The 27,708-nt window shown below is 31.5% G+C and overlaps 1 protein-coding gene across 3 annotated transcripts in view; it reads left to right on the top strand.

The window, feature by feature from the left end:
• The first annotated feature begins 995 nt into the window (after positions 1-995).
• LOC125071082 (zinc finger protein 541) overlaps positions 996-27,708 on the top strand; it is a 243,853-nt gene continuing 217,140 nt past the window's right edge. For all 3 annotated transcript variants that reach the window (XM_047681174.1, XM_047681173.1, XM_047681171.1), the window contains exon 1: positions 996-1,918. The gene's annotated coding sequence lies outside the window, so the exon portion shown is untranslated. The remainder of the gene's footprint in view (positions 1,919-27,708) is intronic.

The following is a 27,708-nucleotide window of genomic DNA, read 5'->3' as shown; positions in this document are numbered from 1 at the left end:
TTATTTTTTTTTTGAATGAATGAATTAATTTATAAAGAAAAACACACAAAGCATGATTTATTGAATTCAAAGACTTTCTAAATTAAGGTGAAAAATATATCGATCGGGTATTGCAATGCGTGTGCCGTTAGTCCGAATTTGCCGATTGATTCCCATTATAATGAAGGGTACGTCGTTACATCGCTGTCAGAGGCGGTCGCCTGATCTACGGGTGTGAGTGTGGTGGCGTGGGGGTATTGAACTTCTGCGTGCGCACTTGCGTAGTGTCGTCTCGTTTCAGCTCTCGTGTAAAGGCCTACAGCTTACGACGTGCGTGCCGTTTCATCACTCCACGCGTCTGTGTGATCCTTTGTTTATATTGGTCTCGAACCACTTTCAATTGATTAATTCTTACTACAACACCTTCGATTCTTAAACCTAGTTATTGTTAGGCACTTTTGAGGAATGTCATCTCTTTATTTTATTGAAATACTATAATTGTTACCACAACAAGTCTTTACTTTAGTAATAACAAAAATAACAATTATTATTTATTCACGAAAGTTATGGCAGAGTAAACTATTTTATTTATTTAGAATAAATATATTTTTTAGTAATACAACATTTTTGCATGAGTAAAAGACAAAATGTTTATTGTATTGTAGCTTCTTAAATATATTGTATACAAATAAAATTTTATTTAAAAGATAATTCAGAGACAATGTCATACAATTAATATGAAGATATTTTTATGAAAGCTTTCATAAAAAGCGAGAAAATTTGCACGCTTATGAAAACACCCTAAGAGAGTTTTCCACAACTCACTAACACCGATTCACTGCTCGTAGGCACGCAGCTTTTCACGCACACACGTGCTCGTAGCAAAATAAGCGCCTGAAACTTGGCGCGGTGCCGCGAAACGTATTGCTATCTTTTTCGCACGCATTAAACCGTCCTATTTCAACAGGTTTCGCCTTTCAGGAGTTGCAGTGTAGAACGCGTGCCTCTAGTAACACAGCACAAACAGTACGGCACACACGTCGTACCCGAAAACTGAAAACACAGTTTCACTGACAGTTCCGACATTACCTGACATTCATCGCCGTCCTCCGAACTACGGCGGCTTATCGCGTTTAGTAAACGGGCCGTCACATTACACGATAGATATAACTATTTATAAATAGACAAAGTATAGCGGCATGTTCAGTGGATGAAACTCTCGCGTCCCGTTGACCGCGTCAAACTTCACGTGGGGAACATAAACTCGACAGTGCCAAAAACAATAATCAAATAAACTCTTTGTAAAATATGACCATTTACCGAGATGTGTGTTCCGCGTGACGAAGTGAATTGATGTGTTAATTCCGAAAAGTTAACAGAATGTAAATATCTGGAAGTATTCAATGTTTACCTCTTACAGTGTTGTGAATAACGGTTAGTTAAATGTAGTTTAAAATTATCGAGTGAGAGCTATGTAGCGAAAGATATTTTTTCTGTTAAGCAGTTGATCTTAGACTGATGTAGAGCTATCGTGGTTGTGATAATTAGTGGAGTGCGTTCCTTTCATGGCCAATGGACTTATCGTTAAATAATTGGTTGTAATACTCTGTAAGTTGTGAATTAATTAAAAGTTATATTAATATATTTATACAAATACGATTAAGAATAAATGTCCGTAGAGAGAGCTCTTGTAGTTCACGTTTTACTGTCTTTTAACGTTGAAAAGATAAAAGGTTGTGTATGTAACGCTAAGAACTTTTGATCTGTAATTTCCCTTGGGTTGTGAATACAATAAACAGACTGATGCTAAAACTTGGAGCATTACCATTCAGAGGGTAAATTGCCCTTTGGAACTGCTTGTCATTAGAGAAATGGTGGATTTTCTGGGACATTAGTGATACGCTCAGGTGACGAGAAGTGCGGCACAAACGAGATCGAGGTAAGGCATTTCTTATTCATACTTTCCACGGGATGTGTACATTGTTATGCACATGTCACGTATGCCCATGTTACATTTTTAAAATAAGCTTAATTCTATCTGCTATATTATTTAATCTTAAAACAAATACAAAATGAAAAAAAAAAATGTTCGAAAAGAGAAATTATTATAATTTAAATATAAATAATATATTTTATCCTGAATAACGTGACTAGGACATCCCGTGACTTGGATGTCTAACTATCGAAGTTTACATTTTTCATTTTTTTTTAAAATTAATATTAACTAATTTATATGGAATTAAAACATTATTTTAATAATTAATCTAATAAACATTAACATTTCACAAATATTAATAACTCATTTAAGATAATATTTATTTTTTTTAAATTACAATATTGTTAAGTCAGACTTAGATGTAATTAGTTGAGTTTCTTTTTTTTTAATTTATAAACAACCAATAGAGGAAAACTCTATGATAAAAATACATAATTATAAATATCTCGAATGTTTAAAGTACATTTAAATTTGAAACGTTCCAAAATAAAAATAAAAATAAATACTATACAAAGGCCTATGAAATGTTTATATATAAGTATAGTACATGTATAGCTTAAGAATTAATGAGATCATTAATAAGGATACTTATTTTTAATGATTTAGGTTAAACAGTACTTTGGTTCAGTCTTATTACCTGAACGTTTTTCAATGTCTTAACAGTTTCATAAAAAAGTCGTAACATTAGTACCACCTCATAAACTGTTTAGAGAAGCACTCAACGCGCTCGTAAATTATTTCGTCACGAAATAAATGGATTTTCTAGTTAATTGTCTACCGTCAATTCATTTTAATGTATAGTATACACGTGAAAAAGTCTTTGTTACAAAAGTACTTAGTTATATATACTAATATATAATTGATAGGGGAAATATGTATAATCAGGAATAGGATTATTAATAATAAGCCTTGTCCCACAGAATATAAAAAATCCCAAAAAATTTTTATACGGATGTTTTATTTAAATAAATTTAATATTATTACAAAATCTTTCCAGTTAATGATTAATACAATACACAAGGTATTTAGTAACAGGAATATGTATGAGCATATATTATATAAATAAACTATAATATATTTTTTTAAAGTATAGTACAGTTTATAAGTTAATATTTTTGTATAATTCATTTATGGTTTATATTTTTTAATTTTGAATAATAGCAAATGTAAAAAACTCTATTCCAAAAAAAACCACGTTAACTCACAATATTCGTTAGTGTATTTTAATTAAATATGTGTAAGTAGGTTAGCGATAAAGATGGAAATGACACATTCATAGAGGCGGCGCGCATTAGTAGCGCAAGCAAAAACATTCTAAAATTATAATGTACTGCTATTTAAAAATTTCAAATTACACGTTTTTTTTTTATATAATCGAAAAATTATGAAAATATTTATTGTGTATAATGTGTGTAAGTGTACATTACCATATTAGAGTTTATATAAAAGCTAAAACCATGCCACCCAAGACCTGAATACAAAAATGTTCCTAGCACGTTATTTAGATAATAAACAGTTCGTATAACGAAGACAACTGGATCAGGTGTGAGGGTCTTTACTGACAGCTCGATTTCGAAACTCGATGGTAAATTCGATGGTGCAATTTTAAAAAAATAATTCTAAGCCGAGTAAAAGAAAAAGTATTATGAAAATACTTTTCTGTGTAATTCTTTATAATTTTAGAGTTTATATATAAATTAGAAATTGAAGTCGAGTGTAATGGAAAGGCAAAGCGTTCGTAATAAACAATTTATGTAAGATATATATATATATATATATATTTTCATATATAATTAGTGAAGATAACTGGGGCTTAAATTGTAACTTTCATTGTATTTAAATACTTTGGGAAATTCTTAAATACTATATATAAAAAGGTATGAGAATAAGTTAACCTTCTATCCAATACCTATTTCACACTATCAAAGACCATAGACTAACTCAGAGTGACCATTTGCAAAGTACAACTAAATTAAATAAATTAATAACTTGAAACGTAGTTCTTTATTTCTAGTATTTTATATAAGATATAGTTAACAATATTTAATAAAAAACTGAAACAGTTATTTCTAATAACGAATAGAATATATTTAAATTCGATAGCATAATTTATTGTAAATAAATGCAAGAGATAAAAGAAAAATCAAAGAAAATGTATACGCAGTCTTTCTAAAAACTCAGCGATTCTCAAAACGTAGAAATTTGTCTAAAATTAGAATTCTACAAACGAGACTGATTTGAATACATTAAATGAATGTATAAACACAGTTTTAGTACTTTTTTTTATATATAAGGTATATAGTTTGTCAATTGTTTGTGTTTGAAAATGACTTTCGATTTAAATTTATTTAAAAAACAAATCTTATTACTTTAATCTTATTTGGAATCTAATTTATATCGATAGTTATACACAGCGCGACTACATATTTATAAAGCGATTGCATAGTTTAGAAGTAATATTTATTCTATAGATTTAAAACGCAATGATATCAACGACGAACGGTGGTATCAAATTTCGTCATCACTAAAAACGAGATTAAAACACATCTACTTTATATATAGGACCTTCACTTCTTGATGTCTTCATTCTTTGATTATTTTTACATGATGGTAAGTGGTCACCACCGCTTATAAACATTGACACCGTGAGAAATATTAACCATTCGTTATATAGTCAACGAGGCCATGACAATAGGAATTAGAGTATTAGGTACGTCCTACGCGCTTAGAGTAAATGGTGTAAATTCGAATATCTTTATTCAATATAGATATATTACACTTACTTATTTATAATCAAAGTAAGAATTACTATCAGTTCATAAAAGTAAATGCCTGATTTAAGAAGAACCGGTAAAAGAAACTCAACGGGCTACTACATGTAACACTGGATCAGTCCACTTTCATTATTACAAAATAATACTTGGTTATACAATAATAGATTAGGTGTCTCCTATACACAGTTATGAAGCTCTACTATTTAATTTGTATTTATTTAATTTATCCAATATTCAGCAGTGAAGGAAAGTATCTGCACGTGTCGTTTGTAAATCGCCCACCTACTGAGTCGCACTGGAAAAGCGTAGTAGGTGTAAGGAGACAAACCGCTCCTTGAAAAAAAAAAAAAAAATGGCAGACTTAATCAGTAGGACATTAATAGACATCACTTTTACATTAAGTGTATTTTTATTTTATATTTTTTTATTTGTGCACTCGATAAACAGCATCACGGAGTCCTGAAAACAATATATTTTAAATTTGTCATCGGAATGAATATTTTAGTCACGACGCCGCGCGCACAGTTGTCGATGAGCCAAATCTTTCTGACTAGCGTTACTGCCAAGGCGAATACTATTGACATGATGCATACTGACCTTCTATTGTCTCGGGAGTGGAACATTTCTTTGTACATTCGCCACAATAAATGGATTACAACTGTCTTTGATGTACTATTGCGGAAATTTGAACATTATATAATGAATTACTGTAATGAGACTCCATAAATATTTATACTTTTACGATATAAATTCGAAAACAATATCGACATATTTTCTGAAAATTATTTTGTGATTTTATATTCATATAATACATTGATTGCATCCATCGATCGATGATCGATGGTCGATCGCTGTATAAACCGAAGAATGAAAACCGGAATTTTTCTTGTAAACGAACTTCTGGTGTCAAATTTCTTATGTCCTTAGTTTTTAACGTATGTATGTATGTTGATTGACAAAACTAAGGGAATTATGTCAAACTTTTGAATATTAATCGTAGAACTTAATTATATAGTATAGGTAAATTACTATACCCTAATTTCCATTCACCTAATAAATTCACCCAGAGGTACCTCGAGTGGTAACAGTTCTCAACCATGAATATACTAATTTATCATTTCGATAATTAATAATATAATAAACCTAAATATTGTTACGATAAATACACAACAAATGTGATTTAGAATAGTGATTTCACAATTTTTTTTATTTAGTAATCGTCAATGAATATTTAAAATGTGACATTAGGAAATCGAATACATGAGTTAATTTTGTTATTTGATTTTATCGATTGACAAATCAAAATTAGAACACACGGTACGGCGATGACGTACACACATATAGAATATAATATTTATTTCTTATCTGTAGTTTCGGTTTAATGGCGTTCGTTCAATTGTCAAAATTCAAACTTGTTAACCACGGACACGGTAAGGTTCTGTGGTTATATAAATCAGAAGCAAAGTTAGTCATTTCATGTGTATTCTATAAGCACGAGATGTACGATTACTTACAGACAGAATAGAAAATGAATCTTATATAAAATCGTGAAGAATTTAAGATCGAAAATGTTATCCAGATGTAGTGGTGTGCCAATATAATCAATCGAGGTACTATACATTGAAACCGTCGTGAATTAATAGAATTTTCTTATTATTTTGATATAATTATTTTATTTATTATCAATTATACATTTCTTTTATAAATTAGGCTATCTATATTGCAACAATTACTTGTTTCAGTAATTTTGTAGCTTAGAAATAGTGTGGTAAGAAATATCGATTGGAACCTTAAAATATATAGATCATAAATTGTAGATATAAAATTAATTTCGTATAAATTCATATCTTAAAAACATAAAAATAAAATTGCGTACCCGATCAAGGGTTATAAAAGATACAATAGAAAGCGTTTGTTATAAAGCTTTAGTAAATATGAAATGTAATTGTTAATTTAAACAATACTTTATCATACAATGCCGCGTATGCCTGTCACTTTTTCGCAGTTTCAAATATTATTTAAAGAACATTCGCATTCCGTATCAAAATAGATTAAAAATTAACGCAAATAGTATTAATTACAAGGTCTCTATTATGCAATCATGTAACTAAACATGATGGGCAGTAAATTTATAGTGTGATATAATTTTGTTAAAGCTACTTGTCAAAATCTAATTGATATTATAAAAGCATTCACGTTGACCGGATTACAAAAAGAGACACAGGATACCTACCACATGCCCCTCTTCACCCATCATACGGGAGTCAAGTCGCAGGCGGATACTATACTAATATTATAAATGCGAAAGTAACTCTGTCTGTCGGTCTTTCACAGCCAAACCACTAAGCCGAATTTGATGAAATTTGCTATAAAGTAAGTTTGAACCTCAAGGAAAGACATAGGCTATACTTTTTTATCCATTACATTTAAAACGAAGTCGCGGGCGACAACTAGTATACTATAAATACAGTATAATTGATTTCTTTAAACTTAAACTAATTCTACTTTAACTTATAACGTTATGTAATTTATTTTTTTGTATCATTGTTTGTGGTCATCTCTATTGTTATGTTCACTGCAAGTATGCCTCATTGAAAATATTAATTAAGATGTGTTTTTACGTAGTGCTTATTCGAGCTTGAACCCGCAATCTTCGGATAATATTCACATGTTCACCACAGCGCCACCTCGGCTCTCGGCCTTGCTATAGGTGAAAAATATTCCAATGTGAATACTGTATGTTGCTTCATTACTGTAAAAGAAGTAGGTACAAAAAAATCTGTCATTTGTTAATTTTAAATGCAAGTCAAGGTTGTGAAAAAATTTATTCACGACGAAAATAGACACGCTGGATTCGTCACACGTTTCTGTGTAATTTTATAAAATGATCGTACGTGCCGTTTCTATTGTAAACAATCTATACATTCATTCGAGGATTTTTTTTCAAATTAAGGCTCTTGATGCTGCAGTTTTAGCACACAATAATTTCAAGCGATTTTCATAATCTTTTCGTTGGCGAACGGGCAAAAGGTCCACCTAAGTGGTCACCACGTCCCATAGACATTGGTGCTGCCAGAAAAGTTAACAATTCCTTACATTGCCAATGCGCCACCAACCTTGGGAGCCAAGATGTGATGTCGCTTGTGCCTATATTTACAACAGTTCACTTACTCTTCAAACCGGAACACAGCAATACCAAGCATCGCTGTTTGGCGGTAGAATATCTGATGAGTGGTACCTACACAGACGAACTTGCACAAAGGCGTACCACCAAGTGACTACTAGTAATAAGTTTATTTCTGCCATATTATCAGTTAAGTTGAGACCGAGTATTGTAGAACCGAATTGGAATATATGAATAAATCTTTTTTTAAATAACAAATTCGACTCTGGACTATAATAATCAACGGAAATATTAAGATTCTATTTTTATCGTAGTTCTTTATTTTACTTTAGTTTGGTTTTCGGACGGAAATCTTTTAAAATTCTTGTCTTAAAAACATATGACTTTATAATATTTCGAAACGAATATTAACGCATATTCACGTTACGCATACGTCATTAAAGAACAAAGATGTTCAAAATTTCTGTTCTTAATAGTAGATTATTGATTATATCATGTTTTATACCTTAAATAAACATAGATCTGTCTTTGTGTCTTTCTTTAGCTTGTAATATATATAATTTTTGTACTTTTATTTATATACTGTATTATGTTATTACATATTTCAATTGAATAAAGTTTTCGTTTCTGTCTAAGATAATGTACAAGTTTTATGAATAATGCAACGTATTCCGTCTATTTCAGCTTCAAAATATCGTCAAAGATTTATTACTTTCGTAGTACGCTTGTAATAAGTGGACAGATGCCCCGTTAAATTTTATTGGGCTATGCAAGCAACCTCGATGACTCAAGTCTTTGAAACTTCAATGAATATGTGGACCATCGTATAGAGCATTTTAAGTAAATTACCTATAGTAAGTAAAAATGTGTATCCGAAATACGGGGCAATTTTAACCGACTATAAAAAAAGGAGATTTTTTGTTTGGTATTTGATTTGATTTCAATTTGTTTTATTAAGTGTTCAAGTAATTTTATGTTGATTTTTTCTTCGATGAGTAATACGGTTTTTTATTTCAATAATGTGAACATTTGGGACGATAAAGGCCAGCAGATGTCTTATCAATTACTAAGCTATTGTGCCTAGTATAATGTCCTTGAAAGTGTTAAATCGCTATGATAATGCGACATGTTAATGCTTTCAAGAGCTCTTGACTTCTAGACAGGAGATGTTATAGACATATATAATTATATTTAACTAACATGACTGTATTTTTATATGTTTAAAAAGAGTAACTACTGAGTTTCTTGCCGGTTCTTCTCGGTAGCACCTACATTCCGAATCGGTGGTAGCTTTACTTTAATACTTTGTTAAATGACGATTCAAAAGTGCTTGTAAAAGCCTACTAGAATAAATTATATTTTGATTTGATTTGAGTGCTTAATTTAAATTTCAATTGATGTTTATAAATTTTCTCGTGCTCGTTGGTGAAGAAAATCGTCAGGACATCTGCATGCGTGCGTTACCAAGGCAAACTGATGCAGCATGGTGATATATGCTCTTTTTGAGCTGTGGAACATTTAGAGGTTATTTTTATATATATTAATAGATACGTCAATAACCGTCTCAATAATCGGATTCCTTTATATTAGAGCGAAACTTTGTAGGCCTCTAGACCAGAATATTAAAATTTGCTTTCGATATTAGTTTATAGTTTTTTATAGGTTATGTTACATATAGGAGTAAATACAAGTGCTAGACACAGATACAATTCTTAGAAGTCCTTTAAGATACGTGAAACTTGCTAACTTGGCGCAGTGCGGTGTAGTATAAAACGCTTTCATTTTCTCCTTTTATCAAAGCGTGAAATGTTTCTAAACGTAACTAGATTTTGGTGTCGTAAAACTATTTTATAGCCAGCGGTGGAAATTTGTTATGACTTGTGAGTTTTATTTCATTGTCGGGTTCAACGATTTTCGTGATGTCCAATTATACATTTTAAATAATATAATATATTTTAAATAAAAGTTAATAACATAACAGCTAAAACAATTTAGAAATATTTGAAAATTAATTTGTTGTTTTTTATTATTTAAATGTTGAAGGAACCAAATGTAATTACGAAACATTTATTTAATGTAAGGGAAGTTAAAAAATTATATTTCCATAAGCGTGTTTTTTAAATCGTAATGAAAAAGTTTTATTAATAGTGTCAACACTAAAAATCACATTTAAAAATGTCTCAAAAAATAAACTCAAAAAATTACTTTTAATAATGCAAAATAAAAAACAAATACAAGTATATTGAACCATTATGAAGTTTTCGTACATAACGCGGCTATACCCGTTCGTAATTTAATTTTTCTACAAAGTTCATAATACTTTGCATACTAAGCAGGTGGTTTCCAGTGGACTGGACTCAATAATTTCTGAACAGGAATCCCGAAGTTTTTCACGAATTTTAAATGAGACTGCCACTATGGCTGTAATTTATATCTACTTCGACGTAGTTTGACACGTCTCTGATTTATGGTTCAAATCCCGCTGCGTAGACGAAGGGAATGATTTTTTCCAAATCCGCATGTTCTTTTCGCTAGGGAATATCTTAAAGTACATTAATGTACGAGATATTTTCTTTTTTGTCAAAACAAAATTTCGACTGATCAACGTCGCATAAATCGCTTTAAATATAACGTAAATATAACGGTTCTGAAAACATGGTATGCAGTGAAAAGCGTTGGGGTGGTTCTGAAAATATAACAATGGACTCGAGATATTTTGAGGGGGATCCCCGTCGGCCCACTTTAACTGGGAACGCTTTCTTTCTAGGTCGCTTAATGACGCCATGGTCGAGGGAAGTTGGAAATATTAAAATGAGCAAGCACTTGTTTCCTCCATAAAACGGCTATTGCGAGTGGTTCGCGCCTCTGATTCGTCTTTCAGTCCGTGCTCGCATTACGAGGAAATTTTTCCTTGCCGAGCGAATGAAGGCTTGTTTCGACATAGGGTCAACAATATTTTCTTTTGTGCAAATGTTTGTTTGTTGTGCAAGAAATTGGGGTCTTTTTGAAACCAAAAACAAATGACATTTAATTACGACCGATGTGTAATAGTGCTATTTTCTATCTTTAATTCAATTTGTCTGTTAATGAAGATACATATCTAGCGGTATACAGCTGTTACAATAGTCTCTAGTGTGAACTAATGATGTTTCCAGACACATAATTAATACAACGCGAGCCGCGGAGAATTGGCACAGTTGGTACTGGTCAAGACAGTTTCGTGACAAACTATGGGCTCTAAACATATGGAAATGAGAACGTCTAGACTACTCATAGACGAAACCGACAAGCAAATATATATCTATACAAGAAACGTCATCTTTGACATATGTATACATTTTATTTTTATTAAATTATATTCTTTGAATGAATACGCTAACTTTCATTTGATGTTTCGGCACCTTGGGGCCTACTTATCATTTATTCTACCGCCAAACATTTATACTTTTGTCTTGCTATATACGGGATAGAAGGGGGAGTCAGACTTACTAACTCAAAGGCATTAGGGGCATATCATATTAATTCCCTTGGCGACGGTGATCACTTACCGCCAAGCGACCTATTTGCTCGAGTGCCTTCCCAAAAATAAAAAAAATATTTTACAAACACTCTTGAATTTCACGTGCAAGAAATTTTACCTTTATTATTAGAAGATAATTTTGGCATATTAGTAAACAAATTATTGCTAAATAACAGAATAATGGTTGATAGTATTTGTGTCATTTATAAGGAAAATAGCTTGTTACACGAGCTAATTGAAAATACTTTATGTGCACATACGATTCAAATGTCACCGTGGCTCATAAAAACAGAGAAAAATGTCATATATCGAAATCAAATTTTGTGTAAGAAAAAAAATTTCAAGGTATGATATAATCGTGAATAAATACACCTCCATATCCTTATTCTTCCAAATAACACATAATTAAACCTATAACTTCTAATGAATAGATTTATAAAACCTGACATACAAATTCAGTAACATTCAGTAACTTCAAAATGACAAGTAAGTAACAGCTTGCTAATGCCCCTCTGATTTGGTAAGGCTTCTCCTACTTTTGGAGAAGAGAAGGAAGAAGCTTCACTTGTCCAGTGCGGGTTGGTAAATAAACACGTTTCATATGTTCGTATGACACATGTAGGTTCCCTTCATCAACAAGCACGAGATTAATTATAAACACAAATTAGGCACATGAAAAGCGCAACCTCAATACTAGATTCAGTAAAAAATATAATTTTTAGTACCTTAAAGTATTAAAGATCTCTTATCGTCAGTCCAATTATATTTGCTCATATCCCTTCATAGTCACAATGATAAATATAACCACGGAATGTTCAGTAATATTAAGTAATATCGCAAGCAAGATGTTGCTAATATTTGTAAATGAAAACTTTATTATTAAGTAACTTTGAAGGACTTCATCGATTTTATCTCGCAAATCAATTAATTGTAAGACAAGTTCAATACTTTGTTTGAGTTTATTAAGTTCTGAGGATATCATTTCTATTATTGTATTTAATTTAACTTTTATACTAATATCGAGGTTGAAATTATTTAGTATTAGTAATAAGATAATGTGTGATTATACAATTAATCTTATAGCGGATTATTTAAAGATATGGCCAAAAAATTTCAAAACACAAGTGAAAGAATAAATACTGTGTAAGAGTTGTTGTGGTGCACAGTGCACAAGTGTGTGCACTTGAATATCTCTTATGCAGATATTTTTTTTTATTTGGTTGACGTGGTTGAAATTTTTTCGAGGAATGCAGAACGTACATCTCGGAAAGACTACGGCTCCCATTATGAAAAGGACGAATCACCAAATCGACTGGTCTGCTATAGATTTGTTGGTAACTAAATGGTAGATACGTATTGACTGTGAAATATTTCATCTTTAAAATTATTATTTACTATGGTTACGACTCTTGTTGTTCCCTAAACCCGACAAAAGATAGACCGGTGATCTTGTATAAAATCTTACAGTGGGAAATAATTAATTAACAAAATATGACCTAGAAAAAGTACTTACTTTAATAACATATGAGTAATTATATAAAATACATTTAAATGATTCAATTTTTTTGTCGTAATATGTCATAATACATATATAAGATATCATAAACAGTTATAACTTTTAACTATACAATGAGCTGGTAACACGATTAAAATTGTAATATCTCTTGTGTACAATATAAGCTCTGGCACTTCTTTAAGGAAAGGAGCGAAATTAAGTATTCTGGTTACGTCTTACCGTGATACAAATAATAATCATAATAATACTTGAGCTACAAATTTCTGTAAATATTTTTAAAAATTGAGTTAATCAAATAGTAATTTGAAAATGTAATTCGATGAATAAATTACTATTATTAAGATTTCCGTAAATTTAAAATATAACAAAGAAACGAGATTATTTCATGATTCATTATTTTATTAAAAGTTATGTCAAAATTATATCTGCTATGAACCCGAACATATCACTCACAGAAAACTAGTCAAGACATTAAGTTAATGTTAAATGATCGTCACGAACTATTAGATTGCAAAATATTAATGTTTCAATGTTTTTATTAATGCGTGTTTCGCTTAGCGTCTCCGATGAATCAGAGCTAGGGAGGACGAGCCGAATGATTTATGTTGTTGCTGCGAGACGTTTGTTTCATCTACCTAAATGATAAATGTCCATTACGCAATCCGTTGCAAATCGCTTCTATATAATATTTTCTGTGTTGACACTGCCATCTGTCGACTTTAAATCTTTGATTTTGATAATGTTACTTCTACGTTTTGTCCTAGTTTCAAAAGCCGCTGCGTAAAATACGTAACTATCTTATAAATCCACAAATCTTTAGGTGGGCTGAGTTTCCAGGTTGGGTCAAAATGAAAGAAAATATATTCAGAATTGCAAAAAGCCTTATCAATACCGTAAAGCAAGAAAGAGGAAATTGAAATCACAAATAACCACGTACGGCGGCGTTACACGTTCCCTGTAATGAAATATGGAGCAAGCTGTATTGGCATATATTTTTTCATTGTTAAAATCGGTTGTTCGTCTCTAATAAGTTTAACCATAAAATCGGTAAGCTGAAAGCGTGGTATCGACCTGAATGATTTATAAACGAGGATAATACAACGCATTAGCCGAACCACAACACGTACGCACACTGGATTTAGTAAAAAGAGATCCGCCATTATTGCTTGGAAAGATTTATTAGTTGGTGCAAAGGCAGCTGGCGTTCATAGAGCGCCATTTTTTGCGGACTTTGTCAATAATGTAACGGATGTAGCGTTGCCGTCAATACTGTGATTCTGAAGGCACGTGTCGCGTTTTGGTTTAGGAAAGTTAAACGTTAATGAGTTCCTGCTTTCGACGTCGAGGTTGTTCGTATGACTACCGCCTGGGAATTATTTCATTTCATTGAGTAAAACTTTTGTCTATTACACTTTCAAAGGCACGGAAATTATAATGGACGATGAATGTATGTGTGCAACAAATGCAAACAGAAAATATTGTTACCGATATTTGGAAAACTACCTCTACGATTTTGAATAACTGTATTTTTGAAAAATTTTTGAAAAAAAAAAATTAGTAACAAAATCCGCAGTGCCATTCTATAAGAAAATTATTATAGAATTTGTAAATATTTAAAAAACAGTATAATACTTTAGATTTTATAATTTTTATAATCAATTTCACTTAGTAGTAGATTTTTATCAATCATGTTCAATTGTGAGCTTTAAGTTTATTCGTATTGTGTAGTTTTATACAATTACAGAGTTTTTTTAAATGAGAAAATTTATGAAGAGAATGAATTTACAATGAAACTATAACATTTCTTAAGCTTATAATATTCGTTAAGTTAGTTTAATGTTTCTAAAATTTAATTAAAATTGCCTATTTATATAAAAAACACAATGTACCATTCGTAATAAACGAATAGTCGTTTCAATCATGCTATAACATATACGTAACATATTTAATATTTGATTTATTTAATAATAATTATTACATAGAAAACGACGATAATTTCAGATTTATGGTAAAATATTATTTCCGCTAGTATGTTTATTTGTACGATAGTAAATAAATGTCGAAATTAACGAATAAACCAGGTAGGGTATTCAGTTGGTTGCCGGTTCAAATTGGATACAGGATCGTTCGTGCGTGTCTCTTCGGCCCAGTTGACTTTGCCGTGCGACATGGTTACCTTTTATATACGAAGTTCATATTTGTGGAACCTTCGTAAGCAATATAACTTTCTCCTTTGATGTCCAAAGATTTCTTCTTAAGATTTAACAATTTTTATGTAACTTCCAAAACATTCATAGGAATAAACCGCTGACTGGAATATGTAGTTTATTTATTAACTATTTTACTGTAAAGTACATAGTTTGTAAATATTTCACTGTTAGGCTACGGCATATTCTAATTTAGAGAAAAAGATTGGCGTTTATTCCGCCATGCTGCTCCAATACTGTTAGTGGATACTTATTTATATTCAGAAAATATTCTTTATAATTACTATATGTAGTAACTAATATTATTTAATTACTGCACTTAATATTGTTTCTGTACTCTGTAAATTATGATTTACTTGATTATAAAAGAGTAATTCTTAAGCAAAACATTATGATTATGTTTTTACGCTCTAAAATATAAATTACAAATAAATCATTTTATAAGTGTCGAAAGCAAGCATTATATATTTATACCATCAAATCCGCACTTGTTGGGAATTCGTAACGTTAACAGATTCATCTTCCTTTACATTGTAAGTATTTAATTTAAAAAAAAATCTACGCCAAAATTTGTATGTTGCAGAAGTTTTCAGAATTCAATGCAGTTTTAAATTAATCTTCAAACCCTTTAATAAGAGAGCTGGCTACTATTGCCAACGGCGTCACTATCTTTAATTCTATTTAAAAAAATGTTCCCTTTTCAAAATAAGTTTTATTTATTTTTTAAGTGAGCTTATGAACGATATACAATACTATGTCCAGAAAATGTATATATATATATATATCTGTGGCCAAAAGCATCAATTTGTTTACTCTATTGGTCGGCCTATTGCTGTCGTGAGCGTGATGCACGGTTGGAGGTAAGCCATTATTGTTTACGGTTTTATTTTTAACCTTATAGCTATTCGTTGCAAAAATATTTAAATGGTTTTAAAAATAATGCTTTCTCGTCCTTATACTTATATTCTTTGTACTTCAGGGGTTTTGTAAAAATGTATTGGTTGCTAAAATGTTTAATTTCATTACTAAAACATGGGACAAGTAGAAACATTTGGAATACACACAATATACACAATAATTTACAATTATATGGTGCGCTTAACATTCATAAAACTGTATTGTGTGAATGAATAATAATCCTTAAATATTTATATGATTTGGGAAAATCAATTAAAGAACCGTAAATTGAAATGAGTCGATTATTGTAAGATGTGCAAAGGCATAGATCAGTAGTGGAAGCTAGGTAATCCTTCGTGAAATTATTGCACGCCCTCCGAAAATAGGTCAATTGCCTCCCTACTGTTCGAGGAAGAGGGTTGCGCCTGGCATCGAGTATGACAAGGACAAAAAACTTAATTCGTTCAGGTGACGTCACTAGAGTTTTAAAAGGTCCATTCGTTTTCTTTTTGCTAGGTATTGTTTTGGTGGCATCGAGAATTCATGCGCGAGATCCCTCTGTCTCCACTAAAAGGATTTTTACTGTGAAGCGAAATCCGCTGTCCTATTACATTTATTTCACGCAATGTCTTGTTTTTCATTTGTGCGTTCTTCATATTCATTCCAGCCCGATAAGACCACGACTGTACTTTCTAAAGGAAACGAATGAAATTAAATAAACAACGTTACTTTGATCTTCTTTATCTCCACGTTTTTAACGTCTGCGTCGATGGCTTTTGTTTTCAATCGGACAATTATTTGTTATTCATGAGTCACGATGTTACGTAAATGTTAATTAAATTGAAAACGATATGAACAGATATTTGTGACAGGCAGAGCAAATTAAAATCCAGCGATTCCGAATTAATGCAAGGGCTCGACAAATAATTATTTGCTTTAATTAAACCATCGGTTTGAGGCAGTTGAGTTTTCTGGGCTCCTTTTGCCTTTTGAGAATCAACCGAGTGTATGATTAGGGAGGTGACGAAGGCTTGTTCCCAGACCTATTAACCTACATGTGTCGTTTGTTTGCTCGTTTGTCGGTTTTGAATAATTATGACTTGGTAATTTTGAACAGTTCAAGCAAATTCTACAGCGTTTATTAAATTTTCAGTACGAATCAAATCTATTCCATTAGCTTTCAGATGTGCATGTTCTGTTTAATAAATACGCTGCTTTATCAGCGAGTAATATTAAAAGCATACTTCTATACTATCTGGTAATTACGATGAAAATATCTCGTTATATTCGATGTGGTTCATTATTCATAATTTTACAATGAAGTTGAATTTCAAGTAACAAAAATAAGTGGAATTTTGCGGTAAAACTCTTAGGGTTTAAGATTTACGTTTCAAACAATTAATCATTCAAGCGGCTATCACAAACACACACGTTTCAGACATCAGAGCGGAGTCGATTACAAAACGCTATAAAGTTTGACTCTCATCAATCAAACATTTCGCTCGGCGTGGCCGCGCTGTTGCTTGTATTTCTGCTTTGATTATACATTCCATTCAATTTTTATTTATTTTTTCTTTATTTTTCCCCATTGTTTGAGATGACTGGTAAACTACAATGGTCACTTTTCGATCTGCCTATAACTAGTATTTGAATAAAATATTTTTATTTCAAATAATTTTTGTGCCGTTTTGTCAAAACATTTTTAAAGAAAATAGTTTTAAAATTTTGTTGCTAGTTTCGAATGCATATTTCATTCTGTACGACTCTTGATTAATTCCTCTAACTTTATAGATAGATCTTTGGCATTGCCCCATCTCGGAGTTTCACCCCTGAGGATGACTTCCAACACATCCGAGCGCTGAAAGGAAATAGAAGTTTCAGCTTTGATAAAGTTTTAATATATTCTTCGGCGAATCCAACTTGTCTCACAGGTTATGACGGATACGCGTGCGTCTTCTTTCCTTTAGTCTGTTTTATACCGACTTTGAAAGGATTAATCCGTCGAGTGAGAAGTTCGAGCTCTGCCCTACTTTGTGTAATGAGGAAAATTTCGGAAGAATTCAGGGGCTTCGGAGATGTCGGGAAATTAAATGGGGGTGTTGGACTCGATGACATTATTTAAGCAAATCTATTCACTTTAATACAGACTGTATTAAAAATAGAAAGAAGCTTATTTTATTTCTTTATTTAAATATACATATATTGTATAAGATACAGTTATGTTATTACATTTTATATTTATTGTAATGTTCGACAATTAGTACTACCCATTGCATCGCACAAGGAATGCTACGCGCCACGTTTATACAATCCAAAAAACGTCTATTACATTATTTAAATGTGTGGTCTAAAATCTAACATTTTCAACGGGTTGACTAATTAAAGTAGCCTATCTTAGAATCGATAATACGTACTTAGTTAGCCTTTTTTTAACGGTAAAAAGTTTTTCTACAAATTTCACGTGGCTATATCTTATATTCGAGATTATTGATAATTACAGTAATTACTTAATTTTATTTTTCTACCTTAAGTTTGCCTAGAATAAATCACTGTCTTAGAGATAGGGCCGTCTCTTAAACATCTTTCTTTGCTTGTAGGTATTTTATGTTTAAGTAGCATTTGTGTTAAATAAAGAGGATTTGTATTGTATTGTACTTGCCGGTTCTATTGAAAGTATATTTTGTTAATTAAATGATTAGTAATGAAATAAAAAAAATACATAAGACATCCAATTTGAATAAATATGTGTTTATTCATATTATTTTTATATACATTTTTATTAAATACGCTCTAATGCATAGATTTGCTGATAACTGACAAATCAACATTACGTTGGCGTCCGTCAGTTAGTTTGTCGACGCGACAAACAATGCGTTAGTAGTTTTTAAATGAGGGCAATCCCTATATCCATCTCTGTCACTCAACAGTAGTTAATCCTAACTGTCTCGCTTCCACGCGCGACCTGCAATCTCGAGTGTTGCCCTAATGATATTTGTGGTCGATTATAATTATACGCATGTCCTCCTTTAAAATGTCAAGCTGTATTTAATTAAACACAACCGTTTAATTATAGATCCGGCGCTTTTGTCAAAACGATATTAAAGTTCGAGACATCAAAGCCCATTTGTCTAAGTCAACTTTCTCCCAAATAATTCAATTATTAAAATAGAAAAGTATTTAAACCTTCTTGTATTAATTACATAACAACTTATTTATCTATCGATTAAAAATAAAAGCAAATACATTTAATATTGAGAATAAAAGTAATTACGTATAATTTATATTTATGTTCATACATGTCGGAAGTTTCAGTTTAATATCTTGTAAAACTGCTCCATGATATTATCATAAGGAAAACTTAGCGTCTGTTCAAATTTGCATTTAGATTTATAAATTAAAACTGCTTTTATCAAGTCTTCAGAAATGCTTACCGACATCTAAACGGCTGAAGTAACGTATTTAAAGGCAATAATTCAGTAATAGCATCAAAATAAAGAAGGGATTACAATTTATATCCCGACCTTGATTCCATTGGTGAGAGACATAAACACAAGAGGCGCCACCGATGTTTGTAGCTTCAGTAATAGCTCGTATCTACTTCAGTTCTATAGATCAACCGCAAGCGGGAGCAAACAGCTAGATCGGCGAAAACAACATAATTTATCACGAGGGTAGAACTGGCAAGCCTCGGAGAAAACTCGAGCAATAAAATCCGCAGTCGAGTTCCATCGGAGAGATTTCATACTGGAATATGTATATTTCAAGAATCAGCCAATTCACTTATGCGAAAGACTCGAACGGAAGGCTGATGGACCGTAAACCCAGTTGCATATTCCTTCAAATGTTATTATTGAAATAAGTTTGATATTTGGCAGACAAGCCGGTTTATTTTATTATGGTAATGTCGTGTTTCTTTGAGCTGCTACGCTCATTTATAAAGTTATAAGGAAATGAAGATGTTTTGTTTTGTAAATTGAACTCGATTAAACAGATTAAAAAAATAAAAATAAAGTTTATTCAACTCGACTCTATCAAGTATTTTTGAACCGTCATTTTAACAGCACTACTAACGTTTCGGAATGTATTGAATCTACCCACAAGTAAATCAGTAGTCTTTTGTTTTAATTATTAAATAACATAGTCAAGTTATGTATGAACACTGGACACAGATATATATTATATTATAAAAGGTATAAATTTACGGTCTGACTTATCGTCTCCTAAACAATATTTAGCCATGTACGGTAATCGATTCGTGTTTAATAATATTTAATAAACAACGCTACGTTATATTGTTTTAAAATATGAAAAAAATATGCGCCTATGTATAGCGATTTATTTTATTTTTTTAATTATTTGATGTTATTTCTGATAAAGATCGCATTTAAGTTTTTCGAGAATTAATAAAGATAAGATAGAATTATGAATAGTCTTTTTTAAATCTAAATACTAGAATTAATTAGAGAAATATAAATAAAAAATGCTTTGTATTTGTATAAAATGATTTCTTGAAATAATCTCTATCTACAAAATCGTGCCTCATTTAGCTTCCAATTTTAAAGTTATTTTAAACTGTTTTACGACGGCACTAGTGAAAGAGATTAAATAGATCAAAGTTTTAGTATAGGGCACAGCTATTTGTGAAGATAACCTAAAAATATAATTTATTATTGGCTACTGAAATTTGTATTATATGACTCGATGGGATAAAGGTAATCCTCCATATATCTTTTAAAGATTTGACAAAAACAATCTTCATAATTCGTATGAGAAATAACCTATATTTTCTGAGCTATGTGATTGTGTGTGACATACGATGTCAACAAAAAGTTTTATTGGAAAACTTCGGAGATAACAGAAGTTAGCAATGTTCTGGTCACCGAAAAACAGACTTTGTTTATGGTCATACGAACTCGAAAATAATAGTTACGCTTGCCAGTAGGTATTGAAGTGTAGTTTTGAGTTTTATTATTTTTTTAATATTTTATTTTAATTCAAAATAGGGTGTTTTAGGAAGTAATAGTATAATATATTTTTTTTTTTATATAAAACGTGTTTTGAAACGAAAGTTGAAGAGACCAGAAAAAACATTGAAAAATAAATTATAACTAAAAAGTAATTAAACGTAAATGAACCTCTTTTTACCATTTATAAAAAAAATCAGATACTTTGCCTTATTAATTTTAACTGAACTCTATTAATACTACTAGTAGTATGTTGATTTAAAAACAATGGCTTATTGTTTGTTGCTTTCATGATCAATCATCTCATCGAAATCAATTTTTATTGTTGGCGATATGGGCGATGGTGACCACTCACCATAAAGTGGCGAATGTGCTCCGTTGCTTACGTATATAATAAAAGAAAATAATCAAAGATTAAAAATCATAATATACTTTATTGAAATTGGTTCCAACATCCACTTAAGAGTCGTAATTTTAAATATTTGTAGATTATTTGTAATCACAAAACTGGAATGAAGATTTTAAGATATATATCATCATCCTCCTGCCCTTATCCCAATTTTACTTGGGGTCGGCGCAGCATGTCTTTTTCTTCCATACTTCTCTGTCGGACATCATCTCACAAGTAACATTCTTTCTAACCATATCGTCTTTCATACAATCCACGTTTCTTTGGTCGTCCTTTACCTCTATATCCCTACATATCCATGGTCAAGACCTTCCTCACAACTTTATATATCTCAAACGAAAATCAATAATTACAAACATTATGCTTTTCATCCTTATTTAACATCGATGATCACAGTCTTTTTTTTAAATGTTGATATTTTATATTTCAGTAACATTGAGTTACGTTTTCATTTTATAATTTAAAATTTAATTTATTTTTATAATAACTTGCTTAATATAAAATTAATAAAATAGAAAGGCCAATCTCAACGAGAGCGCCTCCGTAGCGTTTATTATTTTTAAATTTTTCATCACAATTTAGCGATAACATTTTTTTAAATTAAAATTATATTGAAACGAACTATTTGTCTTGAACAATTTTCGTATGTTATTGAAAATAGAATGCCTAGTTTATATAACACGTAACCTCCCTTTATTCTTTTTTCTTTATTAAATATATTGTATGTACAATATTTGAATAGAAAACGTTTAAAATTAGCGCGTTATATTTTAAGATTAATATTAATTAACTGTGACAAATAAATTGAACTCATTTTCTCATTAATAATAACAACTTGACATCGTTGTATTTCCTATCTCTCTCTAATTTTCTTTGATTTATATATAAAGCTACGCAACATAAAGGAGTATAGTCCTTTCACAAAACTTTTATCTAAAACACCTCTTCATAGTATTATTATTACATAATAATACATTAAAATTCAAACTCAGCCGAGATGGCCCAGTGGTTAGAACGCGCGCATCTTAACCGATGACTTCGGGTTCAAACCCAGGCAGGCACCACTGAATTTTCATGTGCTTAATTTGTGTATATAATTCATCTCGTGCTCGGCGGTGAAGGAAACCTGCATGTGTCTAATTTCAACGAAATTCTGCCACATGTGTATTCCACCAACCCGCATTGGAGTAGCGTGGTGGAATATGCTCCAAACCTTCTCCTCAAAGGGAGAGGAGGCCTTAGCCCAGCAGAGGGAAATTTACAGTCTGTTAATGTAATGTAAAAATCAACTGAGCGCATATCCAGATATCCGAAGGTATTCTAAGTGACATAATAGTTTATACGTGGTTAGTCTCGTAGTATGGTGCTCGAAATTTATAAAATTATGTATCGGGATTATAATGAATGAAACGATTTATGGGGACGAGGGTGCGTACATCGGAAAACTTGAAAGAGACGGTCAGGCAATTACGGCGGCTTAGGAAGTTATGATCGTTACCCGACGGGAGACAGACTTATCTATTTTAACTCGGATTTGTTTGTTTACAGCATATTCGAACAGACACATTAATTAACAAAGTTATTTCAGATTAATCAAAGTTTTTTTTTCCTAATTATTATCAAAATCAAACCTTATTTATATTTTTTTCGAAACTTACTAAATTAAATTTACTAGGTTTCATTGGGTGTAAGACTTTTATAGCAGCCGACATAGCATTATAAATGTGGCAGATATATCAACCATTTAAAAAAAATACTGAAGATATTTAAATGATACCAGGTCTGCTGAAATAAAATCACTATTACGGGTTAGAAAATTGTTTCTTATGATATAGGTAGGATGATCAAATGGGTGTGTGGGAAAGTGATTACCAAAAAGGTATTGCTTTTGGCTTTAGAACTGATGAGTAGATGGAACTTACCCAAACGGACCGGACGGATGAGTCGAGATGGCCTAGTGGTTAGAACGCGTGCATCTTAACCGATGATTTCGGGTTCAAACCCAGGCAGGCACCACTGAATTTTCATGTGCTTAATTTGTATTTATAATTCATCTCGTGCTCGGCGGTGAAGGAAAACATCGTGAGGAAACCTGCATGTGTCTAATTTCAACGAAATTCTGCCACATGTGTATTCCGCCAACCCGCATTATAGCAGCGTGGTGGAATATGCTCCAAACCTTCTCCTCAAAGGAGAGGAGGCCTTTATCCCAGCAGTGGGACATTTACGGGCTGCTAATGCTAAAAAAAACCCAAACGGACTTGCACAAAGCCCTACTATCAAGTGTAGCATTTGGGTCCAACTAAGACATAGTTAAAAAACAATAAACGTTGTTTAGACCTTTGAATGTTACCCACATCAGATATTAATTTTAAGTGCTTAGTGGTAAGTTGATGGTGTAACTTTTTCAATAATTAAGTTAAGATGTAGCCTGTAGATATTCCACTGCTGGGCTAAGATCTCCGTTTCTTTTGAGGAGAGGTTTGGAGTTTATTTCATTACGCTCCAATGTGCTCGAGATTGTACACGTGACAGTTTTTTTATCAAACACGCCGCTTTGCTCATGATGTTTCGCTTTCACTAGAGCACGATATGTATTTTAAACACATGGAATTTTTATCATGTTTGCGTGGGCTCGAAATTTTGTTCATCGGTCGAAGATTCAAGTGTTTATTCGCTACTCATTAGTGGCCCACAGGTTAGACTGGCCACCTCGTTTAGTTGCGACGAGAAAAAATTTGGCAATGATATATACTGAAATTAATTGTAGATTTCAAAGGTCGTCATTAAATTTTTATAAGAGTGTATTTTTATTAAACGAGAATCTAGTTGTTTTTTTCAATAGACGTGACTAGAAACGAACTTCAAGAATGTGATTGGCCGTGTCCCAAAGGCATCGACTATCTGTAGAATAGATCACGTCTGCGACACTCGTGTTCCATACGTGACATATATATTTGTCGTCAATTTTTAGTTCAACCACACCCTCCAATTATCTATAAATTCTTTACACAACAATCGTTCATCTTAAAATATAATAATACTTAATTTATTTGTTGATGTCAAAAATCACCGACTGCAATGTAATTTATCTTCGCGTTTGGACTCCACTACCACTTAGCATAAGGTGAACTGAAGTCATATGCCTAACCGGAAAATATATATATGTATAAGTATATATAAGAAAATTTACTGTCATTCATTATTAATGAAACTATGACTATTATGTATTCTATCTCCACACAACAATAACTTGTATTGCGTTCCTGTTTTAGTGGTTAGTGAACCAGTGTAATTACAGTCACAAGAAGCACACTTTCTCAGATTCTGTCATTGGTGCATTGTCTCATTGGTCATTTGACTGTTAAAGAACTGATTAATATTTCTCAGTCTATATATATGGCAATGCATAGACAATTTGCTCGTTTTCAGTTTCAAATCTCTTAGTTTCTAAAAAATAATTGAAACATAACAAGACAGAAAGATTAAATTGCAATAATGCATTGCAACAACAATAATCTCTGTCAATTTGTATTATAATTGTAAGTCATCGTTATAATAATTATCGTTATATTAACGTTGCCAATTACAGGGTCTAAGGTTTGTATCAGTAATTGTTGTAACACACTTACCCTATTGGAGCATAGCAATACAGGTCATCGATGCTTGCCAGAATAATAGCATCTAACTAGTGATCGTACTTAGTACCTAGAACTAAACATAAGACTCAGATTAGATATTCCATTAGTAGTCGTTGTCTCAAAAAAAAATATCTTAAAATGTTTCACAATAAATCGACTAGATCGTCCAAAAAACAAAACGTTACTATTTTACTATTAGTTACATAATATAATTAATTGAAAATATTTAACCTGCTGAAAACTCCTGTAGTATAGTAAAATTACAGCCCGCCAATTGGCCAAGGCAGTCAATTTACGACTAACTAGCAGCAAAATGTAGAGAGCAGATTATGAGATAGAGAATATGTATTCATAGAATAAAACCATTGATGTATTTTGGTTTAATCAGGATGCGAACTTTGGATCGTTAGATCTGTAGCTATATAAACCGTCTGGACCAACGAGGTATAGATTTACGGGTACATATAGAATTTCGGATACCATTGTAGCACATTGTAAATCGAAAGGCCTTACAGCATCGCTGCAATGAGACTAAGACTACAGTTCACCTTGGGGTTAATTTAAAAACTGATATATCATTTATTTAAACAGCTCCCGTTGTGTATTTCAAACAATAAATCTCTTATCTTCAAGGTTTCATACAAGAATATTTGATTATGTCTTTTGTATATTTTTATTTCTTTGAAAAGTTTACAGTTATTTAGTGAGGCTAGTAAAATAGACAAAAATATTTTTTATGTTATTATTTATATAAACATTATAAGATCAACAAACTATACACAATATATGTTGTTTTAATTTTAATAAAATCAGACTGAAGCAATAATTAACAAAATCTAGAAAGAAATCTAAGTACTAAAACAATAATGGTGCTTACTCTCATCCCTGACAATGTAAAGCCGTCGCTGTGGCGTTTGAAGTCAAAAACATCCCATCGGATCATGAGTAAGATAGAGAGAGAGTAGAGTGCACTTGTATTTGCGCACATACTGGTGCGCTATAATATACTGAGTTGGCTAGTCTTCCTTGAGAACGGCTAACGTGAGTGAAAGCGGTCATGTCTAACTCAGTGTTAAAATGTCATAAGTTACTAGTTATCGAATGTGGAGTAGAAAATAATTCCTTAATATATTTATGCTTTAACTAGTTGTGGCTTGGCTCGCCTGTAAGGGGTTGGTCGTTAGATATTCGGCATAACAAGTAGGCTATGTTCGTCGTTCCTTGGAGTTGAAAATAGCTTAACAGTAAATTTCATAAAATTCGGAGCAGCGCTTTGGTCGTAAAAGAGCAACAGACAGACGAACGGATAGACAGAGTTATTTTTGAATTTATTATATCAATATAGATTAAACTGTTGATGTGTCAATTTTAGTTGTATACAAAAATAAGTCCTAAAACTATATTTTTTTGGGATCATAAGAAATCTAAATAATAACTATGAAAACAAAAACGTATGTTTGTGTGTATGCATGCGTGTACATAGAAATCAGTGCCCTGTTCGAACTCACGGTTTACAGTTCAAAACACTGGTTAATCTTTACGTGATACGATATAAATACAATAAATTTCGAAATACCTGAGACTGGTTACAGAAAAAAAAAATTTTACTCTTCTATGAACCAATATTTTTTATTTAGTACTTCAATAAATATCATAGACACGGCTCTAGTTATACTGCTGTAGTTTTATTAAGGTGTAAAGTTATCAAGCGATATTATGACACAGAATTCAATACTAAATATATTTATCGCAATACTTTTCTCGTACACGTGGAAATTCGAAGTCTCACGCTGTTTTAATAAATGCCGGGAAAGTTTTATGCGGAAATAAAACTGGAAAATTTCTTGGTTCGTTTCTTTGAGAAAAAATCTTATTCGACACCTGCGGGTGAAATTGACTAACCGACGGCTAACCGGAAATGAGATTTTGCTTCTATTGAATTTTGGGAAGTACCTCTTATCAATGTTACTAAATTATCTGAGTTAAGTTCATTGTGGAAATATTAGAGGAAATTCAATTATCAATAACGAAAATTTAATAATTCCAATTAATATAATAGTATGATATTTATATTCTCAAGAGAATGTTTGTTTGATTCCGAATTCACGAACAGCAGATCCAAATTATATGGAAGATTAACCACACGAAGGACCATAGTTTTAGGGTCGAGAAAGAGTTTGTTTATTATGTCAATGAAGTCGGAGAAAAGTTGTCGACCTAGGATGTTTCCAAGTGAATGCTGAATATGTAAAAAAAAAATGATGATAGAAAGTGTATAAGAATTTTAAGATCTTCAAAATGTCTATAAAAAATCCATGACATATATTTCTAATAGATAAATTGCATTTGTAATAGATGAAATAAATAATGATAAAATAAACATTATTCGTTTTGAAAAATGATTTTGTTCTAAAGATTTGAACCACGTGATGTACATCTAACTTTAGTATATTGCCCAGAAAACTAAAAAACTGTTTGCATTCTTTCCACTATTCTCACGATCATGATTCGTAGTAAAATATTATAATGTATAAATTTTATTAAATTCTAAAAAATGTTAAAATGTTTATAAGCTTATCATGTATGTAATCCATATATATTGAAGTATTACAATCATATTCTGCAATGTCCGACGACCGTGTTATGAAGAGAGTTTAATTTTTTTTTTTATAATATGTAAG

The sequence above is a fragment of the Vanessa atalanta genome, chromosome 18 (assembly GCF_905147765.1).
Source record: "Vanessa atalanta chromosome 18, ilVanAtal1.2, whole genome shotgun sequence".
In the NCBI taxonomy this organism is placed as follows: Eukaryota; Metazoa; Arthropoda; class Insecta; order Lepidoptera; family Nymphalidae; genus Vanessa; species Vanessa atalanta.
This window is presented reverse-complemented; position numbering and strand designations above follow the sequence as displayed.